The sequence below is a fragment of the Ornithorhynchus anatinus genome, chromosome 8, assembly GCF_004115215.2.
Source record: "Ornithorhynchus anatinus isolate Pmale09 chromosome 8, mOrnAna1.pri.v4, whole genome shotgun sequence".
Lineage (NCBI taxonomy): Eukaryota > Metazoa > Chordata > Mammalia > Monotremata > Ornithorhynchidae > Ornithorhynchus > Ornithorhynchus anatinus.
Window position 1 is genome coordinate 41,930,211 of NC_041735.1, and position 19,723 is coordinate 41,949,933.

Below are 19,723 nucleotides of genomic sequence, written 5' to 3' on the forward strand. Positions count from 1 at the left end.
TTTGTTTTAAAAAGACAAAAGCAAAAGACAGTATTGGGTTAGGACCATGTCGGTTCAAGCTATAAATACTTTAAAAATAAAGCACACAGGATTCCAGGCTTGTTGTGTCTTTAATTCCCATTGATGATGTCCATAAAGTGTTAAAGCATGGTTCTCTCTCCTTTTCCAATATATGCATCAGTTTTATATACCTAGTATGGCTAATTCATAATCACATTATAAAATTAGGATATAACTGATAGGAGTTACTATTTCTTTTATCAGCTTCCATTAAAAATTTAACTGTTGGGAGCAGGTATGAAGTCCAGTCTGGTTCGCATAATCTGAGAATCTGAGAATTACAATACCATTTCAGGAGATGGATCACACTTGGTAATAAACTAAGTTTAGAGCTAATGTTTCTAAAGGTGGCTAACAGTTTTAGACCCCTGTAGTTTGTTAAAAAAAAACAAACAAAATATCCCCCCCAAAAAAACAGTTTTATGTTATTACTGTGGCCATTTAGAAATCATACAATAAAAACTGCATCTAAAAATAGTTCAGGTGAAAATGTTTTTTATGATCCTGAATTTCTTCTTTCAATTGAATAAATAGATGCATGATCTTGAATCATTCTTTAATTTTTAAGGATGACATTTTCAACAGTGAAATCCCCATGGGCATACAAGACCATTGTGCATTCCACAAAGGCACAAGATATTTTTCACAAAAATGATCCACATCCACCCATTCAAGACTATCTCTTGGAATTTGTTGTATACCTTGTCAACACTCAAATCGCTTTTTGTAAGCTGAACTAACAGGACTGAACGGAACAATATTACTTAAAGAAACTGCATTTCTCAAAAGGCAAAGGATATTTCCTGGTTGTTTATTGTCTGCTCTTTCACACACTATATTTTCTAGTCACTTTACTTCTCTGACCCTCAGTTTCCTGATCTGTAAAATGGGAATAAAGACCTGAGTCCTACGTAGGACAGAGGCTATGTCCAAACCAATTATCTTTTACCTACCCCAATGCTTAGAACAGTACACAGCACATAGTAAGTACTTAACAAATACCATAATTAAATACCATTAGAAGCCACTTCTCTGAACTTCCTACCTACCCAGGTATTCTTGGGATGTGACCTTAAAGGGAGATTAATTGGGTCACTTGCTCTATTCTCTTTACATACTCCTCTCTTCACGCCTGGGTAGTTCTGCTGCCAACCACCATCTTACCTCTGGAAAATGACTTTACCAAATCAATCATACTTACTGATGACTGGCCAAAATCACTGCCCAACAGTGCTCTAGGAACACTAAATGTTACCTTTTAGAGGAATAAGAAAACGTAATAAAATTGTCAGTCACAAATACTGTCCAGTCTACTATGGGCTTGGAGCTCGTGTCCCTCGGCTGAAGAAACAAAATGGGCAAGAGTAAGAGCAATAGTTTCATCTACAAAAAGTAATTTCAAACTGTTAAGATGCTCCACTGGAGAGCTTTGTGATTCCAAATCAACCAATCAGATGTCTGGTTGAAAGTTGGCAATGGAGTTGTAGGGAAGGAAAGAAGATGCATCATCTCCCAAAGGAGAGATTGTCAACATTGCCCAATAGCCACTGATGCTCTCTAGTTACAAAGAAGACCTTATAACCACCGTTGGGGTAGAGGCAAGTCTTCATAAGGGGTTGAACAACCCTAAAGGCCCTTTGACACTGCTAGGAGAAGACTGCCCATGTTTAGCTCTGAGTCTAGAATGGGTCGTGTGAGAAAGGTTATTCAAGTTAATAAAGGGGTGGTAAAATGGTAGCATATGAAAATTCATAAGTACGTCAGTGATTCAGATGGCTTAGGGTGTACTAAAGGGCTAAGATGGTAGTTGGGAGGATATAAGCACTTAGTACAGTGCTCTGCATACGGTAAACACTCAATAAATGCTGATGACTGATGACCTAGGGGAAAGAAAACTGACTGAGGAAGGATATCTGAAGGGGATAGGATTTCAGAAGAAAAACTTCTGGAGAAGATGAAATTGGAACTGGGATTTAGTAGAGGAAAGCATTGCAGAATGCTAGGCAAGAGGAGTGATATCACTGCATACCACACAATTTGTGCAAAGGGTGGTAAGTGGGAAAAGATCTTGAATGGGAATGGCTAAAAGAAGCCATCTAATGCTGAAATGAAGACTCCATGATAAAATACATGGTAAATATTCTTTCATAAATTTGAACTGGATTTACATGTAGTGGATTACCATGCCACGTCCTTCCCGATCTTAACTGACAACAGGCTGTAAATTAATATCCTTATACTGAAAAATCTCTCTCCTAAATTTAAGTAGGCCAATCTATGCAAAGGACCTGAAAATGACTTTGTCTCTTTGCTAACAGCATTTAAAGTGTCCTTTAAGGACACTTTTCATTTCAAGGACATGTCCAGAAAAGTCTCTTTAAGGTACAGTAATAATAACAATAATACTTATGGCATTTATTAAGCACTTACTATGTGACTGGAGCCTTACTAAGCGCTGGGGTGGATACAAGCAAATTGGGTTGAGCACATTCCAGGTACCACGTGGAGCTCACAGTCTCGATCCCCATTTTACAGATGAGGTAACTGAGGCACAAAGAAGTAAAGTGACTTGTCCAAGGTCACTCCGCAGACAAATGGTGGATCTGGAATTAGAACCTATAGTCTTCTGATTCTTATGCCCAAGCCGAATCCACTATGACATACACAGTAGTGACTCATTCTCTACAGAGTATTTAGTCCTCATCAATATAGTCAAGAAGCATAATTGCCATTGGAAAGCTGATGAAAATATGCTAAAAAGTCAAATCAGGGAGAATATGCACATTTCTGTGATCGTAACTGTCCATTATAAAGTTCAGGACATATGCTAAGAACAAGGGCTAGTGGGAAATAGTCAAACTGGGGATGCTATAATAGAACACCTGGCAACAGACTTTGACCTTAATTCTATAGTGCTGTCTTTTAATGGCACAGTAATACCACATTATCTGACAGTTAACACACTTTGAATCTGTTAGTTGATTATCATTTTATCACTGTCATTCTGCCAGATTAAGACATTTATTCAGTCAGTTTAATATTCAGTCAGTAGTACAAATGCTTTATTTCTAGTTTTTATTATTCTAATTTTTCATCTTTGGTCTGTCTGACAACCACTAGAAAAGCCCACAACAAAAACTGTAGTTTCAAGAAACCTTAATTGAATCCAGGTTCAGGTAAACCATATAAATCCAGTTTTCAGGTGTTTCCTTGCTCCCTTTGTATTTTAGAACTTTGAAAACAGACATACAAATCAACACATTCCCAAAGCCAGAACTAATCTGAAGCATGAGGACACAAGGGTCCTAACATACACTCCCACAAGAAGATAACGCTGTGAGAAAGCACAATTATTAATAAAGTAATTTTGATTAAACTCCTATTCCACTGATTTAGGAGAATGGAGTTTCCTTAAAATATACTTCCTTCTGCATATACATATCCTAACTCTAGTTTACAACTAAGGCCTTTCTGGATTAATTTTGAGATGTAGATCACTAAACTAGGTTAGCATTACCAAACGCTTTTCTAGTCTTGATTAAACCCCAATTCACTCAGGTTTCACCCATTTTCCTGATAATTATCAGGAAAGGAAACTGAACTAATACCACTCACAGGAGGTCTTTCTAAACTTGATCAGGAAATGTGCCTTGCTCGTAACTTTACCTGCATCCTAATTCACCCATTCCAACCTACTGTACATTCTTCTTACTTCAAATCAACCAATCACGTCCCTCTCCATCCTCAAAGATTTCCTACTAAACATTTCTTCCAGGAGGCTAGTTCTGCTAAATTTTCCACCTCCCTGGTCATGACATTCCACCAGTCACTTTATCACTTATGTGCTCCTATGTGTGCATCTAGAATGCCTTTTACTGGGTCAATTTTTTTTCTTCTGTCAATGGTTGTAATGCTGTTTCCCCTTCTGTTCCCATTGCATTTTTAGGATCTACGTCTAAAGGTCTCCCTATCAGGGCAAACAGGAACCAGTAAAGCATTGGCTAGAACCTAAATGAATCCTTCATTACCACTACCAGTAGCAAAACTTAAAAAACAAGGGGAGATACAAGTCTATACAATGGCCACGGCAGGTTTTGGGGTTGCTAAAGTATTTTATATTGTCTGCATTGGCATAAGAGACTACTTAACATCAGACTTAAAGCACTCAATCACTCTCCTCCAACCATTCTTCGCCCATCTCGCTACTACACTCCAATCTGCACACTTTGCTCCTCTATGCCAACCTACTCACTGTACCTCAATCTCGTTCATCTTGTCACCAACCTCTTGCCATATTCTTCTCTGATCTGGAACTTTCTCCAGCTCAAACCCTGACAGACCACCACTCTCCCCACCTTCAAATCCATCCTTTAATTCACAAAAGGCTGCAAAAGGCCTTCCCTGATTAAGACTGGATTACCCCTATTCACTCACCTTTGTGTCCCCTATGTACTCAATCTGTACCCCTAAACTATGGGACATTCACCTCACCATCAAATCCTTGCACACTGCCATTTCTCCTGTCATTAATTTAATGTCTATCTCCCCCTTCCAGTATGTAAGATCCTTTTTCTTATGTGTTAAGCATTCACCATGAGCCAGGCAGGCACTGTACTACCAGGGGTAGATACGAGCTAATCAGGTCAGTCACAGTCCTTGACCCACATGGGGCTCTCATTTTAATCCCCATTTTCCAGATGAGTTAACAGGCACAGAGAAGTTAAATTACTTGCCAAGGTCACACAGCAGACATATGTTGGAGACAGGATTAGAGATTAGAACCCAAGTCCTTCTGACTCCCAGGGCTATGCTCCATCCACTAGGTCATGCTGCTGCTCCTTGTGGACAGGGAAGGTGTCTACCAACTCTACTGTACCCTCCCAAGCACGATGTACAGTGGTCTGCCCACAGTAAGCACTCAATAAGTGCCACTGATTAAGTGATGTGTGTTATTTTGTATGGATATTCAACAGGGGAAAGAGTTAGTCTTTAAGTAGTCATCATACCACCTAACATAACATGTATGCTTCAAGTATACTACAACAGAGTTACTTCATTAGTCTAATAACACTTTTCTATACAATGGAATAGCATAATAAAATAGCAGTTTTGTATAAGAACTATGTCAATGCAATTATGCAGGATTTCCTGCTGAAATTTATATACAGTTAACAAGTAAAGATAAGCGGGGTTTTTTGATATAAAGAAGAAAGAGAGAAAAAATCTTGTTGACACATCCAAAGGACTTAACACTGCTAAAATATATCATGATTCCTGGTAAAAACATAAATTAAACAGGCGTTCATAAGAATGGCCTTCACCTTTGGAACTTTAAATTTAAAAATTATTTTAAATTTCAGTATAATTTTTCATTTCTCTGTACTGTGGATAACTGTTTAACAAATCAGTGGAATTTCTCTGCATCTTTACCGGTTACCCTGTGTTACAACAAATGAAAAATGGAACTGAGTTTCCCCTATAATGTTGAACACTATTTTAGAATAACATCTGGTTTTATCTTTGAAACTAAATCTAACATATTTCTGTTTAATCTTTTAAGCCAATTTTATTAAAAAATTACAGGTGCAAACAGGGTATGCTATATTACCTCTGATTTATTTCTTCCCCCAATTTTCTTGACTGGGGAGATACAACTTTAAATATTTATACTGGTGTGCTTTTTTTTCTGTACAGGTAAACACAGTTCTAAAAATTCATGTTAAATAAGCAATGCAATACACCTAGAGGGAAAATCAACTTTTTTTTCTTTAGTAAAAAATAGAAAGTAAATGCCAAGCGGTATTTATTTTGTCAGTCTTCATAAGTGCTAATTTTTCATATTGAATGCCGGGGACAATAGAGAAGATGAGGAGGACTGGGAGGGAACGGGTTACGAAGAGTTACTGGGCCACTAGCCAAAAAATGGAGTCCTTTCAGCCCTGACTGAAAACAATCAGATCTTGTCAGAGTCAGTCAATCGTTTTTACTGAGTGCTTACTATGTGCAGAACTGTCCTAAGCACTTGGGAAAATAATTGGGTTGGAAACAGTCCCTGTCTCATGTGGGGCTCACAGTCTTAATCCCCACTTTACAGATGTGGTAACTGAGGCTCAGAGAAGTTAAGTGATTTCCCCAAGGTCACACAGCGGACTGGTGGCAGAGCCAGAATTAAAACCCAGGTCCTCTGATTCCCAGACCTTTGCTCTTTCTATTACCTCACCCTGCTTTTCTCCATTTGACCAAGTTGACTTAAACCTGCAGGTCTCAGATTTAGTATTAGTAAATATACCACCTCATAAATAACTCACATAAAAAAGGATGAGGACTATAAGAGATCTTGTATGATGATATATATCACGCACTGGTGCCTACCGCATAAGGCACAATTGGTAAATATCACGAGAACTGTTTTTCTTCCTAAGGGACAGGAGGAGAAATCATGCAAGATAAAAGTCAAGAAATCTAAAAGTACAGTTTACAAAATACCTACATATGAGCTATCTAGTATATATTGATGCACACATCAATACTGCACACATGCAAATAAGAAAAAAATGTAAGCATATATATACAATAAAGAAATATAAAAACCTACATATGCTCAAGAGGGATGAGTTACGGCTTCCAAGGTAACTATTATCAGAATCTCCTGACTGTTATGCATTTAAAATCTCAACTTTGCAACTTGAACACAAGTTTTTCAATTTAATATATTTCTGCTGAGAACAGGTACAACTCCACACTCCTTAAACTCTTTGAACACATGACACATATGAGAAGCAGCTTGGCCTAATGGAGAGAATACGGGTCTGGGAGTCAGAAGGACCTGGGTTCTAATGCCAACTCCACTGTCTGCTGTGTGACCCTAGGCAAGTCACTTCACTTCTTTGTGCCTCAATTACCTCACCTGTAAAATGGAGATTATGACTGTGAGCCCCATGAGGGACAGGGAATGTGTCCAACCTGACACACTTGTATCCACCCCAGCGCTTAGTAGTGCCTGGCACATAGTAAGCACTTAAATTCCACACATTATTATTATTATGACAATAATGAAGTTGCTGAATTAGTCTCTATCTCTATAGTTTTTAATCAGGTAAAAATGCAAAACTCTTGGCTTTTCCAGTAGTAATAGGCAATACAAAACATTCATATAATTTGAAATTTTTCAAATGGCAGTAGGTCTCAAAAGTTTTGAACCTGTTTCTATATGATAGTGAAATTAAATTCATTGTGCATTATGCCATAACATAATGTTCAATGTAATACTCTTAGAAATAAATCTTTACACTTTAACCCAGTATCATCTAAAATTCACCAACCATTTCTAAATTAGCAGCAGATTACTGGAGACACAAAAGAGTAATGAAACACAAATAGCACACATTTTATAAGGATTGGGCTTCCCTTGTTAGTTTGAAATATTTAGTTTACAATGTTTACTAGAAGCTGACTTTAAATGGGAATTCCTGTATATATGTGAGTGCGCATAGGCACAGATATGGGCATTCCCATTTAAAGCTGGCTTCCAATAAACAATGACTTTTAAATATTTGCAATTGGTTGCCATTACAATATAGCCATGCCATCATTTAATTTACATGAACAACTTTAAAAATAATTTGATGGGTATACTATTAGACAATTATACTATTGTATAACCAATTCCCAATCACATTCTAGTAACTATGCACCCCACTTCTTCCACTGAGTTCTGTCCAATTTCACTCCAATGTCAGAGTTCTGGCAAGAAGCAGCATGGCCTAGTGGAAAGAACACAGGCCTGGGAGTCGAGGATCTGTGGTCTAATCTCAGCTCTGCCATTTGCCTGCTCTGTAACCTTGGCCAAGCCACTTTTCACCTTTGTGCTCGAGTTTCCTAGCCTGTTAAAAGGAGGTTACCTGCTTTTCCTCCTTCTTAGACTGTGAGCCACATGTGGCACAGGGATTGTATCTAAACTGACTGTGCAGAAGGCATATGTTAAATACCACAATTACTGTCATTAAGAATATTTCCATTTTATGTAGAGCATTGCTCCATAGAGAGGGATTTATCTCTATATAGAAAGAGAGGAGGTGCGGGCCAATACATCAGTTCCCCCCATTAAAATCTGAACTTTTTCCTAGCTCTCCTGCTGGTCCAATATTCTGTTTTCTTTACTGTTGCACCAGAAATAACCCAACAAAGAACCAATAAGGACTCAAGAGCCCTAAGTGATCCATGTTAACCACCAAAGCGGGAAATGATCAGATCTAAAATGCCCAACCATTTTTTGGGGGGATGGGGTGGTTGGTTTCTAGCTACACCATTAATAAGACCAGAAACAACCACAAACAACTGGAAAAGGACAAGAAGAATCTGAGCCTGAAGCCTAGAGCCCTTTTTCCCTTGTGTATGGAGGAGGGGATTAGACTTACATGCTTCGTGACATGGGCCCACCTTGTTGATTTACACCAGACAAGGAGTAACGATATGAAACAGATTAACCCTCCTGAACCTAATGTACTTCAATTGTGAGTACACTGTTAGGTAGGGATTGTCTCGTTCTTTCGCTGAACTGTACTTTCCGAGCGCTTAGTACAGTGTTCTGCACACAGTGAGCGCTCAATAAATCCGATTGAATGAATAGGAAAATGAGCTTGACCAGAATTGGAGGCTCGCTTTAAGTAAGCAGTGCTAACACTGGTTGAATAGATTCTCTGACAGAATTTCAGCCCAAGTCAATTTTTAATCAATATGCAATTTGAAAGGCTACAAACACAGAGTACAATGGATATTCACCATATCTAGATTTAAAGACAGGTGATTTTTTAGGCGCACGTCTACAGAGGGATGAACTACGTGCTACACACAGTAAGAGCTCAATATGTACAACTGAATGAGTGAAAATGGCCTATACAACTTACAAGAAAAATATAAAATAATTTAGGCTTGTAAAAAAATTAAATTTCAATATTAATTTTTTTCCTTTGGCATGGATCAGTCTGTAATAGCAATTATGGGGGGAAAAAAAGCCCCCAAACTGAACAAAATAACCAAAACAGAACATCCCAGGAGGGTGTGCATTGTTCTGAGATGAAACATTTATCATCATAAAAGATTTTCATGTTCATTGCACAAACACTTGGGTAAGGAATAGGATCATCCTATATCAGCAGAGGACACACCACGGTTCAACTAAAACAGTAGGCCATGATTTCTAGCAATTTAAAATAAAAGAACCATAACTCCCAAACCCTGAATATATATTAATATATACAGACTCTATATAACAAAATGACAGTCATTTAAAATATTTTAAAATATCAAAACTGACTATATTCTGTATTATATACAAGATAATGGATTTGAGTATTATTGGCAAATGTTCTCTGACTTCAGGGTTTCTCTCAAAATCTCTGGTACGCATATTGATTGTAATGCTGCTCTCTTTTCCCAAAAGGAATTTATGTGCAGATGAAAACTTCTGGCCAAAAGTTGTCAACACTAAAGCACTTTAAAGTTATTATTTAGACATTCATGAATAAATATAGTTTAAAAAAATTAAATTTCAGGAACAAAAATGAAAATCTGCTTAACCTTTGCTACAGTTTATGAAAAGGAACTAAAATTAAGGAGATAAACATATAGAAAAATGCCCTTCTGTGAACAGAATGTGTAAAGGGATGAATTGAAAAATGACAAAAAGGAGTCACTGTAGTGCTAACAGATCATTTTTGGCACAATGTGAAAATTAAAAAGTTTATTTACGATAAGTGGCTCATCTTAATCATCCACATAAAAACATGTGTGTGCACCTACAGACTCTACTCTTCAGGGAAGAAAAGCTCTGATATGAGTGATTCAAGAAGTCTTGATGATGTTTTTTGGTTGAGCTACTCGCAAAGGATTAGAATCATGAATCAATTAATTGAATATCCTGAGCGCTTGCTGGGTGCACAGCACTGTACTAAACGTTTGGCAGGTACAATATAACAGAGTTGGTAGATACATTTCCTGCCACAACAAGCTCACAGTCTAGTGAGGGAGAGAGATATGAATTTAACAAATAAATTTTGGATATGCATATGTATGTGCTGTGGAGCTGACGCTTGGGTGAATGTCAAATACTTAAAGGGTACAGATCCAAGAGCAGAGGTGACATAAGGGAGAGAGAGTTGGTCACACAATAGGCCTTTAATAAATATTATAAATCTATGAATGGCAATTATTGAGCACTTACTGTAGTGCAGAGCACTGTACTATGCACAAATATTACTGATTTAATTGATTAAAATCACCTATTACAGTAAATTCTGCCAAAGCATCTATTTGCATTACAAGACTTTTAAAGTACATGAAGACAAAACTAGGGAATATTCTTAAAATAATTTGTGTCTACCTGGACAGAATGTGACATGGCGTCAGGTATGGGAAGAATACTAAAATGTTAATTTTCCATAATGCAGATTTCTATCAAAAATAATTTCCTTATTATAGAACTGACAGAATTAAACACCCACCTGTAGGATTAGCAAAATAGGCGGTAGACTAAAACATACAATCTTTCTACAAATAAAAATGCTTTGATCATTCATGTCTAGTACACAATAAACATTTTGAGAGATACAATTGAGTTCAAAACGTTACTGTCATTTCCCTCTACTCTGTAAGGTAGGTATAGGCAGGGTATATGTCCACCAACTCTGTTGTTCCGAACTCCTCCCAAGCACTTAGTACAAAGTAGCAGTCAAAAAATACCACTGATTGCTCGATTGATTTCCGGAGAGAAAAAGCAATGTAGTGCTGCTTCTTCAACTTTGCCACAACTAAGATAAAAAGGCCCTTTGCTTATGAAGTAAAGAGGGATTTGAAAATTTTTGGAAATAGATCCTGGAAACCGATGGCCTTCAGAATTTAAAACAGCATTAAAAAAAGTCATCTTCTATTTCACAAAGAGAAAATGTCAGCATGTGCAAGATTTTAAAAGAAAAGGATAAATTTACTCCTCTGGTCTTTCATGCATTATTACATCTGCACATTCAAATAACTTTAAGTATTAGATTTAAAAATTAGTGTAATTTTCAAACACTAAACTTTAATTCCATAAATTCTAATGTTGAAGGTTAGAAGAGCATTACCAGTAGGGATGGCCTATCTGGTCAATTCATTCGAACTGCTGCTGGTCTACTAAAGCTCTTCAAAGATTTTTCTGATTGTGTACACCACTACAGGCTCTAGGTATAAACCGCTCTCTAAAAGATTATGAAATACATTTATGCTGATTAAATGGTAGGACTGTAGGTATGTAATTTTTAATTGAGGCATCATATTGATATATCTGCTCTCAACCTGGTATTTTAGGTCTTCCCTCATTAAATAGTGTGGTAATGAGGCATATATGGTTAATTAACCACCTCATATTTATACAGCACATTCTTTAGGACCTCAAAGCATTCCTTCTTTCAAGAGCATATTTGCTGGTCCTGCTAGACCTGGTTAGTACTCTTAATTAGGGCCATGAAAATAGTGTGTTCAGTAAAACTGTACTAAACCAAGTACCACGTCCCATAGGAATTAATATGAAGTACGTTAACACATTTCCAAGATCTGAAAAGATCGAACCAAATGATAAAATATATTTTTTAAGTTAATGCAAATGGACACAGGTAATGGTAGATTTTGAATTAGACTTTTGTCATTGCCAATATTCTAGCTGTATACACTCACGCGCCCAATTCCAGCATTTATGTACTTATTTAATCCTTCCCTCAGCATTCCTGAATGTTTATTTATGCATTGAATTATTTATTCAGATAACTCTATTTGTAAATACCTTTATGTCTGTCTCATTAGAATGCAAGCTCCTTGTGGGGAGAAAATTCATTCAATTCATTCAATAGTATTTATTGACCACTTACTATGTGCAGAGCACTGTACTAAGTGCTTGGAATGTACAATTCAGCAACAGATAAGAGACAATCCCTGCTCAATCACGGGCTCACAGTCTAAACGGGGGAGACAGCAAAACAAAACAAAACAAAACATCATCAAGATAAATAGAATCATGGAGATATACACCTCATTAACAAAATAAATAGGGTAATAAATAATATATACAAATACGCACAGTGCTGAGGGGAGGGGAAGGGGGGAAAGCAGAGGGTGGGGGGGGAAACGGGAGGCGAGGAGGAGCAGAGGGAAAGGGGGGCTTAGTCTGGGAAGGCCTCCTGGAGGAGGTGAGCTCTTCGATCTGTTGCTCAATAATTATCACTACAGCTATTACTACTACTTAATTTTCTACACATCTTTTATATTCTAGTCAACATAAACACAACTTTGTTTCATAGGATAAGTGATTTGTGATCCAGCGCTATACAGATATGAGCTTTATGCTAACAGTCATTAAAAAAAAAACAACTTCAGAAAGAGGGTAAAGGAAGCATTTAAACCAAGGAAAGCTTGGAATCTTCTCAAAGAACGTACAGGAGTAAAATTAGTTTCTATGTGACAGGTCAAGTGACTGCAAGATGTTTTCCAATGGTTGCAATTTCAGTAGCTACTGACCTTGTATAAAATAAGAGATAAGGGGAAACCAACCAGAAAACCTCTGATTAAAGTAAAAGTAAAATGAGAAGGCATTGAATGTTAGTCCTAAATACTACTACTACTACTACTAATAATAATACTGGTGGTATTTGTTAAGTTCTTACTATGTGCGAGGCACTGTACTAAGAACTAGAGTAGATACAAGTAATTGAGGTTGGACACAGTCTCTGTCCCACATAGGGTTCACACCCTCAATCCCTTTTACAGATGAGGTAATTGAAGTCCAGAAGTGGAGTGACTTGTCCAAGACCACATGGCAGACAAGTGGCAGAGTCAGGATTAGAACCCAGATCCTTCTGACTCCCAGGCCCATGCTCTATCCACTAGGCCATGCTGCTTCTCTTGCTACTCTTGTTAGTGATGACAAGGTTATCCATACTGACTTTTCCTGAAATGCTTTTAACTGGCCTAAAATACTGTTTACTAGTACCTCGATATCTCAGGAATGTTTGGGGTTTTCACCCTTAACGTTGAGTCCAGTGCAGAGGGAAGGTATTAAGTTTAGCCTTGGAGAGATTTAGAAAGTGGCAAGACAGGTGGGGCTGCATACTTTTCCTGAAGAAAGCAAAGGCAGCGAGGGCGGGGGGAACTTAATGTATGGAAGTACTGACTCTTCCAGATAGCAGTTCCTTCCTGCCTCCAAGCTATATGTGGATAGAATCTACAAACCCCAGTTTGAGGGGCAGGGTATGCCAGAAGCTTGTTAACTGCATCCACAGCTGGTTTGGAAGCAAGGAGATGCTAGCTGCCTGGGGGATAGGGAGTTGCTGGATCACAGCCAGGGTGGATCCCAGCCAATGGGTCAGATTAAGCTGCTCGGTTGGCTAGCTCTAGCCTGCATAATATATTTTACCCCATCTGCCCTAGTAACAATGGAGAAATAATGTGAGGTATGAATAGTAGTAATTTAATCCACCAATACGGTTTCCATGTGACCAAATTTCTATTTTGAGGGTGGAATTTTAGGGGGAAGGTGGTAACCTAGGAGGCCTGAAAGCCACCATTTCGGGCTCTTTCATACTTTACTGGAGACTCTGAAGGGTTGTCATAAATCGAGATGCACGGAAACCTGGGTGGGGGAGCACAGGAGCCTCTAGTGGGTCCCCTGACAGGGCATCTTTACAGGTTTCTACTCTTTAATCCTTTTGCTCAAATATGTATTCGCTAACAAGATTAACAAACCTGAGAGCTAAGAGAAGCAGTTCTTCTGCCAAAACATTGCTCATTTTGGGGGTCATCCTTTTCCAAGTCTCCTAATACTTACCGAAGTAATTAGAAGTGGGCAACTGCCCCTCGAAATGTGAATGGGATTCACATGATCTGAGTATTTTATTCATTATCGCTACAATTATTAAACTACAAGGTACACAAGCCTGTTTTGAAGCTAGATGAAGCAGCATGGTCTAGTTCACTATCCACTATCTAGGCCTGGGAGTCAGAAGGACCTGGGTTCTACTCCCGGCCACTTGTCTGCTGAGTGACCTTGGACAAGTCATTTAACTTCTCTAGGCCTTAATTACATCATCTGCAAAATGGGGATTAAGACTGTGAGTCCATGTGGGACATGGACTGTGTCCAACTGATTTGCTTGTATCCACCCCACTGCTTAGTTCAGTGCTTGGCACACAGTCAGCACAAACAAATACCACAATTACTATTATTATTGTTAGTTTGGTAATTGCTCAAATTAAAGTGCAAAAGAATAATCAGTGGAATTAAAGTTCTGTAACAATCCCACGGATTATGGAAAGATCTCCCCTCCCTTCGGGAATAAAGGGAGAGCCTCGGTCTGAAAAACCTGCACAGATGAACTGATGATCGTGCTATTGGCTTGGGTAGTGCCACTAGCATGCTCTCTGTCTCTGCAAGTCATGATACTGCTAAGCGTTAAAAGTGAAAAGAGCTTGTAGATGGGTGAGGGTGTAGTATATGGCCAGGGTCTACGGGATCTTCACCCACACTCAGCAGCAACAGGAAGAACCGGGACAAAGGCATGTCTCCTGATTCCCAAAGCATGCTCTTTCCACTGGTCCAACAGCAGAGGATGAGGATAACTGGATTTTATTTGCTTTGCACATAATAAGTGCTTAACAAATGCCATTATTATTATATACGTTTGTACATCCATGTACATTCAATATCTACACACATATATGTATATAAATTTTGTGTCTATACATACACATACACACATAATACAATAAGAATTTTTAAGCAGCATGGCTTAGTGGCAAGAACCCGGGCTTGGAAGTCAGAGGTGATGGGTTCTAATTCCATCTTGCCCACTTGTCAGCTGTGTGACTTTGGACAAGTCACTTAACTTCTCTGTGCCTCAGTTACCTCATCTGTAAAATAGGGATTAGAACTGTGAGCCCCACGTGGGACAACCTGATTACCATGTATCTACCCCAGGGCTTGGCAAATACCATCATTATTATTCAGTGCTTAGAAAAGTGCTTGGGACATAGTAAGTGCTTAACTAATTATTGCTATTAGATAGATCTTTGTGTTCATTTGCACTATTAATAATCAAAACCAGCTATCTGACATTTTAGTTTTGGAGGTAAAAAATCTCTAAAGAGCAATATGGTTCCTCATTTCTGAGATGGTGACAACTGGGATTTTTGATATGACAACTATCAATAGCCAGTGTTCAGGCTGGAGTAGGCATGGGGAGGCTGGAGAGAGCCCTCAGGCTGCAAAGAGGGTCAACAACCCTATTTGCTATATTGTCATAAGGTAGTGTAGTTGTTCTTCAGGGAATCTGACTGACGAAAAAGCATCAAGTGCAGTGCGGCACTCTGCTTGTGACCACTCAAAATGACGAGGACAGTAATAATGATGAAAAAATGAATTCCAGAGCATACAATCTGATCCTTTCATATTGAAATTTACACCACCTTTCTACTACTCCCGTTAATATTTTGATAGCTTCTAGAACATACATACTCAGAAGTAAACTTCAAAATCTATATATTATCCCAGAACATGATACAGTTTTTCTCTAGCATTTCACAATGTTGCTGAGGTAGCACATCTCCTACATCTTTCTTTAATAAATTGGGCAGCTAAAAACGAGATTCATAAATGTAGAAGCATTGTACAACTACTAGTAAAACCGCTACTAAAAAGCTACGGTATGCACTCACAAAATTTTAAGTTATTCTCTTTTTAAAAATATAGGACAGTGGATCTCTTCTATGAGAAATGGTGTGCTCTTAAAGTACTTACAAAATCATGTACCTTAAGAATTTTTACCCAATATTAAATTTACCGTTAGACATTTTTTAATGGTATTTTTTAAGCACTTACTATGTGCCAAGCACTTAACAAAGTGCCGGGGTAGACACAAATTTGGACACAGTTCACAACTCATGTGGAGATCACAGTCAACCTCCATTTTACAGATGAAGCAACTGAAGGACAGGAACTTAAGGGATTTATGCACCATCAAACAGTAGACAAGTAGGAGAAAAGGAACTTCAATCCAAGTCCTCTGAATTGATTCATTCATTCATATTTATTGAGCGCTTACTGCGTGCAGAGCACTGTAGTAAGCTCTTAGAAAGTACAATTTGGCAACAGAGACAATCCCTACACAAAAATGGGCTCACAGTCTAGAATGGGGAGACAGACAACAAAACAAAACAAGTAGACAGGAATCAATAGTAACAAAATCTATTTGAAATCTCAGGCCTGTGCTCTTTCCAAAAGGCCACTCTGCTCCCCATACTCTGCTGACGGCCTTAAAAAGAGCACCTCAATTAATAATTGTGATTCTGATCTATTTAGGCTTCCCCCTCAAGAACTGGTCAGCAATTTGTGGACTGAGCTCTGTTGAATCAGTTTAGTAAGCTACAGATGAAATTAAATTGAGTTCTACAGTCCACGTCCATTTTTACACACCTAAAATTATACACCTGAAACAAAATTAATAGGAGTGGACTTTATTCAGGACACATTTTTCACTTCAAAATTAAAGCATTTTGCCGTATTTATAACATTCTGGCCTCAGAACATCTGAAACAGTATAATCAGGAAGAGAGTCTATTTTATTCTGGTTCCCCAGTCCTGCATGTAGTCCCCCAAAACTTAAACAGGATCATTCTCCACGTAAGTTGACTTTACGCACCTGCAGGGTTTCCAGGTTTTATGTCAAATTAAAATTTGGTTGAAATCTGAATTTCCTTTTAAGCAAATCCACTCACGCAGCTAGTTCTCTGGAGATTCTCCAACTGCATGTCTTTTTATACATCTGTGTATTGTTCATTTTAAACTGTAAGCTCACTGAGGACACAAATTCTACCTAGTTTTATTTTAGATTGCCAGCACAAATACCTAATAGCAGTATTGAGTAAGAGCCATTTAATGATGATTTGACAATTCATATGCTTTAAAAGTGAGCTGAAAATTTCATTTTCACCACACAGAAAATAGTATGCATTATACCTTGTTATTTTAGCAGTGCCATGTGTGCTGCAACAGTTAAGGGTCTGTCAATGTTTCCATTATAAACTCTGGTTTTCAGGGGTTTGTATCTTGGCCTACAAAAATAGATTCGGGTCTGTAACTTGGCATACAAAATACTAGTATCAGCCCAAGAGAACATTTTTTGTTCCAAAGATGAAAATACAAATCTGTTTAGTAGTTTTAAGTTGTGAGAGTGTCAAAAAAAATTAAGTCAAGGGATCTGAGAATACTTAAAAAAAAAACCTTAATCCTTATCTTCTATAATAAAATATCACTTCATTTTAGAATTGTGAAATTCTGTAAATAATTAGATTAGAATCTGAGTTAATGATATGGGGAAGCACAGACACAACCTACGAAAGGTACTATTCCATTAAAAATGCTGTTTACAGAGGTACAGTTGTTATGCAATTAAATAGTTGTCATAATTAAATAGTCTCCAAGTACTCAGTGAAAGTAAAACATAGCCAATTCCACGTAATGGCAGTGTTCATCAGGTAGAGGGAAATAGCAATTTAGAGAAAACCTAAGTAGAGATTTGCTACACGTTTCTGAAGAGACATTAGAGTTTAGTATATAACTCATGCCTAAAGAAGTTTCAAAATTAATGTAGTAAAGTGATTTTAAGAAACTGATATTCCCTCCATTTTGTACTCAATTTATAAAGTTTTGCCTAGAGAAATACACAAAGATGTATCAAAAATGTTCACACAATTGGGGTACTGATGCATATTGAGAGCCTTAATTGTAAACCAAATAAACAACATTACAAAGAATGAAATTGAAAGTTCACCCTAAAATGGCTGGTTATGGGAAAGAATGGTTAGAATTAGCCATGAGACTACAATAACGCCTTTCCCACAAAATTTTCCTCTCTCTGCCACGGGGGATTGGTTTGCCAACGATGGCTAATTTCGGGAACCTGAGTTGGTAATACCGAACGGCTACTGGTCAGAAGGGAATCTGAATTTTTTTTAACCAAACCAGGAAATCTAAGAAGATCCATGACCCAAAAAAATTTAAAAAACTAGACTGTGAAGATTGTGAGTTAATCCAAATCTTAGTCCGATTACAAATCAAATCACTTTAAACACTTACATTAAGTCCTGAGTTGCAAGGCACACAGATTGCGCTATGCTTCTTGACATTACTGAAACAGTAGTTCATTAGCTTTACATGTGAAGCATATGATAACAGTACAGCTACGGTAACAGAGGACTTTAAACAGCTAAAATAATTTTCTTGGGTAACACTAATGAGATACTTATTTGGTATGACTGGCGCCACAATTGATATGAGTGTGCAAATGACCTGAAGGGAGAGTGCAAGTGACTTGAAATCAATCCATCAATGGTACTTATGGAGAGCTTCCTGTCTGTAGAACACTAAACTAAGAGCTTGGAAAAGTACTACCCAATAGAGCTGCAGGGAGCACCCAGTTACAGAAAATATTCTGAATGACCAATGAATCCAGTGATTACTCAAAACAATGAAATAAAAAACAAAATTGAGTACAGTGTTCAGAGTGGACATTCAAAATTCAAGTTTGAATCAGTCATTGGTGTTGACTGAGCACTTACTGTGTATACACCACTATACTAAGTGCTTGGGAGAGTATAAAAGAACAGAGGTAGGCGGATATGTTCCCTGCCCACAATGAATTATAAAGCAATTTAGTGGTAGGCAAAAGAGACGAAAGAAAAGAGAAAAAAAAAGAAAGTGACAAAGAAATGTATTACTAGGCCAGTCCAGTGGTCAATCCAGCCCAATATTCTGTCTCAGATACCGGCAGCAAGATGCTTGAAAAGTTGTGTGAGATAGTTGCAGTCCTTGACATCCATCCTCGTGGATTAGGGGATTCATGATAATAAGATCCCCCTCTACATCTCTGACTTTTCCTCTAGTGGAAACTCTAGACCATTCTCACACAGCCTTATCTAAATTCCCTTGAGTGGACTGTGCAACTTACTGTAAAATCTGGGACCTAAGGTGAAGGTTTACTACATTTTACTTAATTTTAGAGTTTATCCAGCATCACAGTGGACAGCATTCTATATGATAGAAGATGAGAACTAAAACAAGGCTAATGCACTTTTTGTTCTAAAATAATCAGATGTAGCTGTAAGACAATCTTTCTTTAAAAAGTGATTAAGATGTATGCTAAAATTAAGAAATTAGGGTGTGTGTAGCATGATTGGGAGTGCAAACAAAAAAAAAAGGAATTTTTCATCCCAAATTTTCACTGACAACTGTGAAACACTTTGCTATCAAAAGTATTTATTGAATGATTACTCTGTACAGTGCCCTGTATTATTAATAATTATATTTACCGAGCCATTACTGTGTACTAATCATTTGGGAGGATACAATAGAGTTAAAAGATGATCTCTGCTTTCAGGTAATTTACAATCTATCAGGTGAGACAAACACTAAAATACATTGCAGGGAAGGTGAGGCAATAAAGTTTAAAGTCCTGTACCTATGTGCTCCAAAATGGGGGGAAGAGGGAACAAAGAAGGGTCAAGAAACTTGTTCCTTGAATAATGCAAAAAGTGATAATTCTTAATTTTAATCTCTTTACTCATCAGTCAGTCTACAAAAAAGT

The 19,723-nt window shown here is 37.7% G+C and overlaps 1 protein-coding gene across 13 annotated transcripts in view; it reads right to left on the reverse strand.

The window, feature by feature from the left end:
- Positions 1 to 19,723, reverse strand: part of TBC1D5 (TBC1 domain family member 5) — a 442,854-nt gene that overhangs the window by 270,763 nt on the left and 152,368 nt on the right. For 2 of the 13 annotated variants that reach the window (XM_029070211.2, XM_029070202.2), the window contains one exon: positions 17,098 to 17,192. The exons of 10 other annotated variants lie outside the window; for them this stretch is intronic. The gene's annotated coding sequence lies outside the window, so the exon portion shown is untranslated. Of the gene's footprint in view, positions 1 to 11,960; positions 12,000 to 17,097; positions 17,193 to 19,723 lie in introns of those variants that run through there. One more of the 13 variants, XM_029070213.2, reaches the window with a different exon arrangement.